This window comes from Geotrypetes seraphini, chromosome 9 (genome assembly GCF_902459505.1).
Source record: "Geotrypetes seraphini chromosome 9, aGeoSer1.1, whole genome shotgun sequence".
NCBI classification, from domain to species: Eukaryota; Metazoa; Chordata; class Amphibia; order Gymnophiona; family Dermophiidae; genus Geotrypetes; species Geotrypetes seraphini.
In genome coordinates this window covers 91294013-91307196 of record NC_047092.1, presented here as the reverse complement: position 1 = coordinate 91307196, position 13184 = coordinate 91294013, and the positions used below count along the sequence as shown (strand labels likewise).

General features: G+C 40.0%; 1 pseudogene; it reads left to right on the top strand.

Moving 5' to 3' along the window:
* Positions 1-4762: 4762 nt before the first annotated feature.
* LOC117366419 lies at positions 4763-6482 on the top strand (annotated as a pseudogene).
* The last annotated feature ends 6702 nt before the right edge of the window (positions 6483-13184 follow it).

Below are 13184 nucleotides of genomic sequence, written 5' to 3'. Positions count from 1 at the left end.
AAGGGGGACAAAGCTATTGCTGACAAACTGAACACATTTTTTTGCATCTGTGTTTACTGAAGAGGATATACATAATATACTGGAAGTCAACAGACTATATGCGGGAAACGAAGATGGGAAACTGACAGGGTTGACGGTCAGTCTAGAAGAGGTATGCAAGCAGATTGATAGGCTTAAAAATGATAAATCCCCGGGACTGGATGGCATCCATCTGAGGATAATCAAGGAATTGAAAGGGGCTATAGCTGAACTGCTTCAACTAATAGCTAATCTGTTGATCAAATTGGGAAGGATTCCAGAAGACTGGAAGGTGGTGAATGCTATGCCAATCTTCAAGAAAGGTTCGAGGGGTGATCCGGGAAACTACAGACCGGTGAGTCTGACCTCGGTACCGGGAAAGATGGTAGAGGCGCTGATAAAGGACCGCATCATTGAGCACCTTGATGGACACGATCTGATGAGGACCAGCCAGCACAGCTTCAGCAAAGGAAGATCTTGCTTGATGAACTTGCTGCACTTCAAGAGAGTAAACAGGCAGATAGACAAGGATGACCCGATCAACATTGTATATCTGGATTTTCAGAAGGCGCTTGACAAGGTTCCACATGAACGACTACTTCGAAAAATTGCGAGCCATGGAATCGAGGGTGAAATAGTCACATGGGTTAAAAACTGGCTGGCAGGTAGGAAACAGACAGTGGGAATAAATAGACAATACTCGGACTGGAAAAGCATCACCAGTGGGGTGCCGCAGGGCTCGGTGCTTGGACCTGTGCTCTTCAACATATTTATAAACAATCTGGAAATTGGTACGACGAGTGAGGTGATTAAATTTTCAGACGATACTAAGTTATTCAGAGTAGTGAAGACATAGGAGGATTGCGAAGATCTGCAACGTGACATAAACACGCTTGAGAAATGGGCTGTGACATGGCAAATGAGGTTCAACGTGGATAAGTGTAAGGTGATGCATGTCGGTAACAAAAATCTTTTACTTGAATACAGGATGTCCGTGGCGTTACTTGGAGAGACCCCCGCAGGAAAGAGACTTCAGAGTACTGGTCGACAGGTCGTGAAGCCATCAGCGCAATGCACAGCAACGGAGAAAAGGGTGAATAGGATGCTAGGAATGATTAAGAAGGGGATCATGAACAGATCGGAGAAGGTTATCATGCCATTGTACCGGGCCATGGTACGCAATCACCTGGAATACTGCGTCCAGCACTGGTCACCGTACATGAAGAAGGGCACGGCACTACTCAAAAGGGTCCAGAGATGTGCAACTAAAATGGTTAAGGGGCTGGAGGAGTTAAGGGGCCGTATAGTGAGAGATTGGAGAAACTGGGCATCTTCTCCCTTAAAAAGAGGAGACTTGAGAGGGGACATGATCAAAATATTCAAGATAATGAAGGGAATAGACTTAGTAGATAAAGACAGGTTGTTTACCCTCTCCAAGGTAGGGAGAACGAGAGGGCAATCTCTGAAGTTAAAAGGGGATAGATTCCGTACAAACATAAGGAAGTTCTTCTTCACCCAGAGAGTGGTGGAAAACTGGAACGCTCTTCCAGAGACTGTTATAGGGGAAAACACCCTCCAGGGATTCAAGACAAAGTTAGAGAAGTTCCTGCTGAACCAGAACGTACGCAGGTAGGGCTAGTCTCAGTTAGGGCACTGACCTAGGGGCTACCGCGGGAACGGACTGCTGGGCACGATGGACCACTGGTCTGACCCAGCAGCAGCAATTCTTATATTCTTAGACAAAACTCCATTCATAAAACATGGGAAAAACCCTGGATCGGTAGTATGGAATGTTGTTACTATTTAGGTTTTTGACAGGTACTTGTGACTTGGATTGGTCACAGTGAAGACAGGATACTGGTCTAGATGGACCATTGGTCTGACCTAGTAAGACTATTCTTATGTTTTTAGAATTCCTATGGATAGAAATTCCATGTGTAAAAGAGAAAAGGATAGTGATGAGTGTACTACCATCTATCTGGTCAAGATGAATAGACAGATATTAAAATGTTATCAGAAATTAGGGAGGCTAACAAACCGAGTAACACAATAATGATGGGTGATTTCAATTACCTCAAAATTGACTGGGTAAATGTAACAGCAGGGTATGTTAGGGAGGTAAAATTCCTTGATAAAATCAAGGACTGCTTTATGGAGCATCTGGTTCAGGAACCAAGAGGTAAAACAATTCCAGACCCAGTCCTTATAGGAGAACATGATTTGGTGCAAGATGTAATGGTGCTGGGGCTGCTTGATAACAATGCTCATAACATGATCAGATTTGATATAATCTCTAAAGTACATACAGGAAATCCAATACAATAGCATTTAGCTTTTGAAAAGGAGACTATAATAACATGAAGAGAATGGTAAAAACGAAACTTAGAGAAGCAGCTGCAAAGGTCAAATTTTACATCAGATATAGATGTTATTCACCAATACTATTCTGGAAGCCCAGACCAGATATATGTCACATATTAAAAAGTAGAAAGGAAGGCCAAATGATAGCTGCCTTCCTTCAGAAAGTGGAATAAGGATCCAAGTGAAAATAATAGGCAACAACATAAGGAATAGCAAGTCAAATGCAAGGTGCTGATAAGAAAGTCAAAGAGAGACCTTCCAAAGAAAATTGTATTGGAGGGAAAAACACGTGGAGGGGCATAATCGAAAGGGACGTCTAAGTCCGTTTACATCCATCTTGCAAGTTGTCCAAAGTTAAAAAGAGCTTAAGACATATTTTCGAAAGATACGTCCAACTTTTTTTTTACTTTCAAAAATCGTCTAATTATACGCCCTGCCGATCTGATCATCCAAGTCGCTAAATTGTCCATCTTTATACCACATTTCCATCCAACTTTCCGTCCAAGTCCAAAGCGCCTAGGACAAGCCCTGTTGGACATAAGAGGGGTCTGCAAAGTGATAGACTGCACACCCAGACATGCCACCTAAATAGTGGGGTACCTTACAGGGCACTGTTGTGAACTTCACAAAAAGGGTGCCATGGCTTCTCCTCACTACAGCTCCCTTATAGGTGATGGTGATCCCCTCAAACCACCACCAGAATATCCTAGACCCACTTACCTACCACTCCAATAGTCCTTATGGCTGCAGGAGCCACTTATATGCCAGTAAAAAAGGGATTTGGAGGCGTATAGGGCAGTGCACATGTTTCAATATCAATGCAGTGATTATGGGCATGGGTCCTCCTCTCTATAGGTCCCTAACCCAACCCCAAGATGACTTAAGCTACCTCTGGGCTGGATGACTAGGCTTTCCTATGCCAGGCGACCAGGTGATGATGGTCTGGAGGCTGAAATTTAAAGTTGTAAATATAATTTTTATGAGGGGGGTTGGTGATCACTGGGGTAGTGTGTGTGGGTTTGTGTTATGTGTTTGCAATGCTTATCTGGTGAGTTTAGGTGGGTTTTTGTGACTTAGACCAGTTTTACATGGTCTAAGTCAGTGATTCCCAAAGTGGGCGCCACCGCCCCCTGGTAGGCGCTGCAGCGATTCAGGGGGGCGCTGATGGCCACAGGTGCATTTGGGGGGTGATGAATAACTGTAAGGGGGTGGTGATAGTATAAAAGAAAGAAGAGAAGATTTAGAAAAATTGATTTATGTATTCCGCTCATAACGTTTAACTTTTCTTTGAACAACGTACTGGACATTGGCTCGGTTCCCGCATACTCCCTCACTTGCATTGAGGTATGTGCAATCGCACACTGCTACTGTTCATGTGGTGCCACTGAATTGCCGTTCCAAAACACGTGAGCACTACGAGCATTGCTGCAGGTAACTGTCACTCGTGCGATTGGTCGATCGCAAGGCCAAAGCCTGGAACGGCAGCAGTGGTATTGGCTACTGGCAGTATTACCAGCAGATTTTGGAGCACGCTATGAATTAGGAGATTTCTCCGTAATTATTACGCATAATATAACTCAAACAAAGGTTATATTGTTGTGATATGATATTGTGACAAGTTAAAGTTAACTAACAAATAGTGCGACTATAATTGGTGAGTATTATTTATTTATTTTGTAATAATTATATGTGCTTTACAATTAATAATATCATGTTTATTTATTTCATCAGTATTTATTTTAGTTTGTTTTTTACAAAAATATTTCAAAAAATTACTAAAAAAATATTATTAAAAATACCCCCTTAACCCTTTGAACCCTGACCTCCCTCCCTTTTCGGCTTCACTACTAGGCTCGGTTTTAGGCGTAGGGCCTATGGCGTAGGCCCTATGCCTAAAACCGAGCCTAGTAGTGGAGCTACGCCTAAAATCGTCTACGCCTAAAATTGGGCTTGAATTAGACATAGAAGATTTGGTAAAAGATTTTGTAGAATTAAAAGCTAGGAAAATTCACTTTTAATTATGATTTATTTACGTTATTTTTTATTTTTGCATAATATTCATTTACCTTATTTTTCTTAACGAAATATAATATTTTCTAATGCAATAAAAAAAAATTAAATTTGGATTTTCAGTATTTTTTTATTTTTGTTCAACTTAAAAATTAATTCATTTTTGTTTGGGGAGGCAAAGATTCATCTCGCCTACACACAGAATTCAGTAGAACTGGGCCTGTTTAATAGCCCCACGGGTAGTGGTGACAGATAGGCAGGCCGGAAAAGTGACCCATAGGGTTCAAAGGGTTAAAAATTTATTTTTTTCTACAGATAATAATGGCTCAACCAAAGAAAAAAATGTAGGACAATATAATATCGAATATTTAAATATGGCTTTATTGAGTCACCTGTAAACAATACATTACCAATGTGCCTGATTTGCCAGAAAGTTTTATCAAATGAAGCTATGAAGCCTTCCAGACTACAAGAACATTTGACTAAAATTCATGGTGATAAAAAAGATAAGGATTTATCTTATTTTAGAACACTAAAAGAAAAATTTATCAAACAACCGACATTGGCAAAACTCTTTTCAACCGCAACCACACAAGATGGCGATGGCTTGCTTGCTTTTTACAATATTTCGTTAATGATTGCCAAATCGGGAAAACCTCATACTATTGGTGAAGAACTAATTATACCGGCTATAAGTGAAGTAATACGTACTGTGCTACACAAGCTAGCATCTGATATTATCAAGAAAATTTTGTTGGAACAATAATACAGTGCAAAGAAGAATTGATGAAATGGCTCAAGATGTTGAAGATTTATTGTGTGGATATTTAAAAACATCTCGGTTTTCTATTCAGCTTGATGAGTCAACTTTGCCAGGAAATGAAGATTTACTTTTAGCATACGTGTGGTTCACAAAGGAGGAACAAATTTGCCAAGAATTATTATTTGCAAAATATTTGCAAACTGATACTAAAGGAGAATCAATATTTCATGCATTGGATGAGTTTTTTAAAGAAAAAGAAATACCTCTGAGTAATATCTTATCAGTAGCCACAGATGGTGCTCCAGCGATGGTAGGCACTACAGAGGTTTTCTTGCATATTTAAAAAAGGAGGTGCCGAATGTATTCACAGTACACTGTACCATCCATCTTCAACATTTAGTTGCCAAAAATTTAAGTGCACGCCTACATAATTCATTACAATATGTAATTAAAGCTATCAACATAATCAGAAGCAAATCATTGAATGACAGATTATTTAAACAGCTTTGCATTGAAAACGATGAAGAATTTAATCGTTTGCTGCTTTATACAGAAGTTTGTTGGTTGTCAAAGGGTGCCTGTTTAAATAGGTTTTATAAACTGTTTAACTCGGTGCTGGAGTTCTTGAAAGATAAAAATGATGCTTTACGATCCAATTTAATTCAATCAAAAAGTGGCATTGCTTACTTGACAGACTTGTTTCAAAAATTTAATGAAAGCAATCTTCAGCTTCAAGGTGATGAAGTGAATTTAATAAAAACAAAATCTGTTATTTCTGCATTTGTGACAAAACTTCTTCTGTACAAACAAAACTTTGGACGAGGGGAATTCAGCCAGTTCCCAAATTTATCAGGAGCAGAAAATAAAGATGAAGACATACTTTCTTATTATGAACACTTGAATGCTCTCCATTCAGATTTTAATCAACGATTTGATGATATTTTGAAAATGAACATACCTGATTGGATTTTGGATCCTTTTTCAAGTGTAAACACAGAAGAATTTCCACAGTTACAAGAAGAACTGATGGAAGTAACTACAAATGATGAATTGAAATTTAAATTCGAAAGCGGCTACCAACAATTCTGGCTGCAAAGGGAGATCCCTATGGCTTATCCTGAAATATGGGCTGTAATTCAAAAGTTCTTAATTGCATTTCCTTCATCATATTTAGTGGAATGTGGGTTCAGTGCGGTAACCAATTTATTAACAAAAAAAAAGAAACCAATTACAAATAGTTAATCGCGGTGATTTAAGATTACTGCTGACGAAAATAGAGCCGAGGATTACTAAATTGGTAGCAGCACACCAGGTTCATCCTTCTCATTAAGATGATTTCGAATGTTTTAACTTTTTTTGTATTACATTCTATTCTGAGTTCAATAAATAGTTTCATAATTTCAAAGTTCAATGTTTCTAATTTACACCTTTCGTTACTATAGTTTACAAAAAAGGTAGAAACATTAATAAATATATATTTCCTATTAATTGCTATTAAAATTTTTAAAAAATTAATTTCCAGGGGGCGCTAAGTAATATTTTTTCTGGAAAGGGGGCGGTAGGACAAAAAAGTTTGGGAACCACTGGTCTAAGTCACAACGTCCAAGTTCCGTCTAGATTCTGTTGTAAAACTTTCGGTTATAAATGCTGTACGAATAATTCTAAGCTGGCCCACATCCTGCCCAACTCCCGCCCTCGACACGCCTCCCGAAATGCCCCGTTTAACTTTGGATGTTGAGTGGCACTATGAAGGCCTAGGTTGTTTTTAAATATGTCCAAAACCCGGTTTTATTCTCGGCGCTTGGACGTTTTTGAGAAATGTTCGTCCAAGTGTCAACTTAGACTGTTTTTTGGACATTTTTCTCTTTCGATTATGAGCCCCATAGTAAAACTTTTTAGATTTATTAGAAGCAAGAAGCCAGTAGAAGAATCATCCAATATCAATTTAGATATATTAATAAACCTAAAGTGATTAATATGTTAATACAAATTTCTTGAATAAAAATGTTTTAAAACATTTTTGAAATAATATATAAATTTTTTTCAGTTCCAAAATTTTATTGAAATTTTATATAGTACATAATAAAGCAGGAGAAACATTAAACAAATTGCTCATAACACTATTAGCACAAAGCTTAGGATATTAAAAGACTATTATCAGGATTTAAAATGAATGCATCTAAGTCAGAATGTTTGAATGTAAACCTGGATAAGTCAGTTGTTCCGCAACTATAGAGTACCCTCCCTTTTATATGGGCTGAGTCCTATATATAATATCTAGGGATAAAATTCCCATCTGATCTTTCATATTTATATCAGTTAAATTATGGGAAAATATTTCAAGATTTGTCGAACGACATAGACAGATGGCATAGACTGACTCATTCTTAGCTGGGGAGAGTGGCAATATGTAAAATGATGTTATTACCTAGATTCTTATATTTTTGTCAGACTTTGCATCTGAAGATTCCCAGATTGTCCATTAAGTCCTTGCAAAATAAAGCATTTGATTATATATGGTGAAGGCGTCCACCTAGAATTTCATGAGCTTTGTTATTAAGTCCCAGAATTAAAGGTGGACTGGGGGTACCAGACTCCAATTGACCAGATACCTAAGACCCCTCCTATAGTGTAAGCAGCTTGCCTCAGGGTTTAAAAAAAGAAAAGGAAATGTGCATCCTGATTAGCTGGTTAGAGAGCCTACCACTGCCTACTTAATATGTGTATGCTTTACTTTTTCCTAATTTCTATTTAGTGTAAACCTGTCAACTCACAAGTACAGCAGTCTAGATAAATTCTCTAGCCTTTTAATCAATTTCTAATTAATTCCCCATCTTAATCCAACAGATACCTTCCATCACCCTACTCTCTCCATTCTTTATTCAGCATCTTCTCCTTGTCTCCCTATTCCCCCTTCACCATGTCCAGCATATCCCCTCTCTCCCTACTCCCTCTATCCATGTTCAACATCTTACTTCTGTCTTCATACTCCACCCTCATGTTCATCATTTTCCATGTCTCTCTGCCCCCTGCAAGGTCTGCATCTGTCTTTGTGTCCCTATTCTTCCAACTCCCACCTAGTTCCAATAACTATCCTCCCCCAAGGGGATCCACCATCTCCCTTCTGTCACACTACCCCTCCCCCAGTCTACCATCCCCTTTCCACAACATGTATATCACATTTTTCCCTCTCCTCATAATCTAGCACAGGGGTGCCCACACTTTTTGGGCTTGCGAGCTACTTTTTAAATGACCAAGTCAAAATGATCTACCAACAATAAAATAAAAAAAAAACACAAAGCACACTGTACGCATAGAAAATGTTAATCATCATTCCTATTCCAGGATTTTTCAAAGGGGTCAAAGCAGATGACTCTATGCACTATCACCTCAGTAACAACCATACAAAAATAGACAAATATACCCCCTCCCTTTTTACTAAACCACGATAGCAGTTTTTAGCGCAGGGAGCTGCGCTGAATGCCCAGCGCTGCTCTCGACACTCATAGGCTCCCTGCGCTAAAAACCTCTATTGCGATTTAGTAAAAGGGGACCTTAGTGTAAAATATAGACAGCAGATATAAATTCAGACACATTTTGATCACTAAATTTAAAATAAAATAATTTTCCCTACCTTGTCTGGTGATTTCATGAGTCTCTGGTTGCACTTTCTTCTTCTGACTGTGCATACAATCTTTCTTCCCTTCTTTTAGCCTGTATGCTTCCTCTCCTCCAGACCTCATTCCTTCCCCCAACTTTTCCTTCCTCTTCCCTGCCCTTTCTTTCTCTCTGCCTCCCTTTCATTTTTTTCTGTTTCTCTTCTTTCCTTCTGTCTCCCTGCCTGCCCTTTTTCTTTCTTTCTCCCTGCCCTCCCCCAAGCCACTGCCACTGCCATTACCATCGGGGACCAGGACCCAAACGCCACCAATAATAGGCCCCAAGCTCTCCCTGCTTCGGCCAACCAGCATTCCTCTCCCCGACGTCAATTCTGCCATCGGGAAGAGGAAGGCTGATCAGCCCAAGATCGTGATCAACCTATTGGGGGAAATGCTGCCGGGTCCTGCCTTTGCGGAAACAGAAAGTAGGCAGGACCCGGCAGGAAGAAGAACAAATGCTTCACTAACCTGTCTCCCGCTTAGCCCGTAGCGAACGCTTGCTTCAGGGCTTTCAACATGTGCGTGTCGGCTTCCCTTCTCCCCCCCCCGGACATAACTTCCGGTTTAGGAGGGAAGAGAAGAGAAGCACGTTAGAGCCCGGAGCATAAGTTCGCTACGGGCTGAAATCTCCAAGCCGGTTTTTTGGTGGGTTTTTTTTAATGTTCAGCAGCGGCAGATGACAGCTGGGCGGACCGCCCAGCTAAAAGGCCCTAGGGAGAACACTGGAGAGGAAGGCTGATCGGCCCATAGATCAGGACGGCAACACGAGTCTATCACAGAGCCCGGGATGGGCTCCGCGATCGACTTGCGTTGCCTTCCTGAGCTACTGGTCGATTGCAATCGACGCGTTGGGCACCCCTGATCTAGCATCTCTTATTCCCTCCCTTGGCTTCTGGCCCCGATTCATTCTTCGAGCACTCGATTACTATCAGCCCTGCCTTCATCCCTGGTCCTGCTAAACTGGGCAGGAACCTCCTTGCTCTGGCATCTCTTCCTCCCTCCCTCTCTCTCCTTCATGCCCTTGTATCACTAGAGCATATTCAATTCCTGTAGCATTAGACTCTGAAACCAATTGAACATGAAGGTACTCTAATGCTGCGTCCTCATCCATCAGGTTTCCAGGTACTATCAGAGAGTAGTGGAATGACCTGGTAGGTAGATCTGCTGCTGGCAAGGATATGGCTGTATTTGTCAGAGCAGGATCTGCCTAAAGTTCGACCCTTTTCTTTGATCTGCACATATGTAATGAGCCATTGCATTAACAAAAAAAAGTGAGGGCCACAGATTAAAGCTCCCCAAGGGTTAAAAATAAATCTGAGAAGCTGAAAAGAAGATCAGTGAAACAAATAGTTGTTTATGCATCTGCATTGGTAACAAAGAATGTGCCTGTTGGCCCTCCCAAAGTCAAGTCATAAGAGTTTTTCAAAGGGTCTCCTTCTGACGCTCTGCTGCTGTTTTCTCTCTAGAGTGAACCTTTTTGTTGAGATATCAGATGTTAAATTTCAGTTCAGAATCTTGTCTTGCTGGGCACAGCGGGGCCACGACACGACAACCATTCTCATAAGCTGCCGGTGGCTGCCCCAAAGTTTTCTCTCTGCCGCAACTTCTGCTTTCCAACAGGGCAGATCGCCACAGAGGGAAAGCTTCAGGGCAGCCACCGGCAGCATGTGAGAATGGCTGCCGTGTTGGGACCCCGCTGAAAAGTAACAGATCAGGAAGTAAGGGAGATAGAGAGAAGGGGAAGAGAAATTCAGACCGCGGGGCCCAGGGCAGCTGCCCTGTTTGCTCCCCCCTAATGTCGGCTCTGGGGCCCACTTAACAATTTCAGGTCCTACCCTTTAATCTAGCCCTGGCAACAATAACAAAGACCAAACCTACCCTACCTTCAATTGTGGTCCTGCTAAGGGACCTTTCTTCTTGTCTGCATTGCTATTCGCTATAAGCTCTACTGGTCTCAATCCTGCCCCTCAAAAACAGGAAGTCACTTCAGAGAGGGGCGTGATCAAGATCGGCAAAGCCTATAGCGATGCTGGCAAGAGGAAAAGTCCTGGGGCTATTGTCTTTCTTTTTGCCCTTTAATCTGGCCCTTCCAACACCACCTCTGCTATATACCCGGCCTCGTCGGTCTCGCCGGCCCTGCGCGGACCGGCAGGAATTTTCTGCGGACAGCACCAGTCCACGGACCGGCGGTTGAAGAACACTGCTGTAAAGGACATCTAAAAATTAGGCGTTGTTTAGATGTCCAGGAGGACAACGCTAAGTATAGAGAATCACGTGCACTGCTGAGTGAATCTAAGCATGTCTATATTATCAGATGTCCTTTGTAGAAATACCTTTTAGTAGTTGTATAGACATCCTAATAACGTCTATAATGTTATAGTGTGTTAGCATTATGACATCATTAGAATGGTGATTTTATGCATTTTTTTTTACATTAAAATTGTATGCATATTTTTTACATTAAAATTGTATGCATTTTTTACATTAAAATTGTATGCATATTTTTTTACATTAAAATTTTATTTATTTACCTTTTAATTACTTATATACCACTTATATCCTATGTGCTACTTAGATTTGACTCCTTTATCATATTTCTTTTTTGGTTGCCGAGGGTCACAAGGAGCAGTGGTTGATTTGAACCAACAACCTCAGAGTGATAAGGCTGTAGCTCTAACCACTGCACCATACACTCAGCCATTGAACCACACGTCAGTTTCAAAACCAAGTTTATATCCTGATTCACATGCAGTAATTTCTCTAGGATTAATATCAAAAATGTACTTTCAACATTTGTGCAGTTCCTCTGCTGTTTTCTAAAAAAAACTCTTTTGGCCTCTATGTTTCTCAATCAAATGGCATACAAAATTTATTTTTGGGTGTAAAGAAGACTCCTTTGCAAAACCAGGTCTACTTTTGAGCATTAGATAGGTGCAAGTTAGGTGGACACGACTTAGGCATCACTTAGGCATGCAGGAGGTGTCTGTATATAGGTGAACAGGGCTTCTATTTTTGGGGGTATAGAGGACTCCAGTTTGATATTAAGGTCAAAGGATGTTTAACAATGTATTACTTAAGCAAAGTACATGTATATATATATATATATATATATATATATATATATATATATATATATATATATATATATATATCATACTAAATCTATTTTGGGGGGGTAAAGAGGTCTCTGATAATAATAGAAAAATATGTTTAAAAATGCATTACTCAAGCAAAGCACATAAAATATATACAGCATAGCATATTAAACCTCATTCTCAAAAGGCTAGAAAACTAAGAAGAGAATCCCTACTCACAATGGCTGTGGTTCAGAGCAAGTAGACATGTCTGATGCACAATCTTGACATCATTGTGATATCATCAATATTCATCTAGATTGCATATTGTCACTAAAAAATAGGAATATGTGCTGAAGTTCCTGACCATACTTGGGATTTGAACCCACCAATGTGGGAAGATGAAAGAAGTATTTTTAACCACTGAGCCACAGGCGGTTTCTCTTAGGCACAGGTTCCTGCCATGTGAGATGATAGCTTAGGAGATCATAGCCATCTCAGGGTAAAATTAAGTTTCCCTGTGGATCCTGGAAACAACAAATTGCAAATGTAAATGGCAAAGTTCAAAACCCACACACTCTTATGAAACCAAAAAAAGCTGTTTTGGGGAATTTGAGCCCATGACCTGTGGAAGATGGAAAAATTTATTTATTTATTTATTTGATTTGATTTCTATCCCATCCTCCCAGGTGCTCAGAATGGGTTACAAGCCAACATTCACAGAAGTTACATGGACAGTACATTTGGGAGCTCTCATTTAGGCAGGCATTTCTATTATTTTTAGTGACATTCTGTCATCTATGTGCATATTGATGATGTCACAATGATGTCAAGATTGTGGCCCACGTCGTGACCCATTTACATCCCAAAAGCTAAGTTATATTTATTATTATAGCTTTTTTGAATGAAGAAAACTTTTTGAACAATCACAATATAGTAATTCTTTATTGTTTGTCACTATTCCATACACAATGATTGGGTGATGGCTTGACTATAGGAGCTTCGGCTCTTGGTCAAATTACACAATTCTGAGTGTATGTGAATTATCTTATATTCATGATATTCAAAATATGTGAATATATATTTCCTTTTCATATTGATTTATTTTGATCTCTATTTTTCATGCAATAGTTTATTGGACAGCTTCCCTATCCCTGTTTTGTGACTAAGATTGTGCATCAGACATGTCCACTTACTTTGAACCACAGCCATTGTGAGTAGGGATTCTCTTCTTATTTTTTTAGCCTTTTGGGAATGAGGTTTAATATGCTATACTGAGCACCTTGAAATAACAGGCCCCTC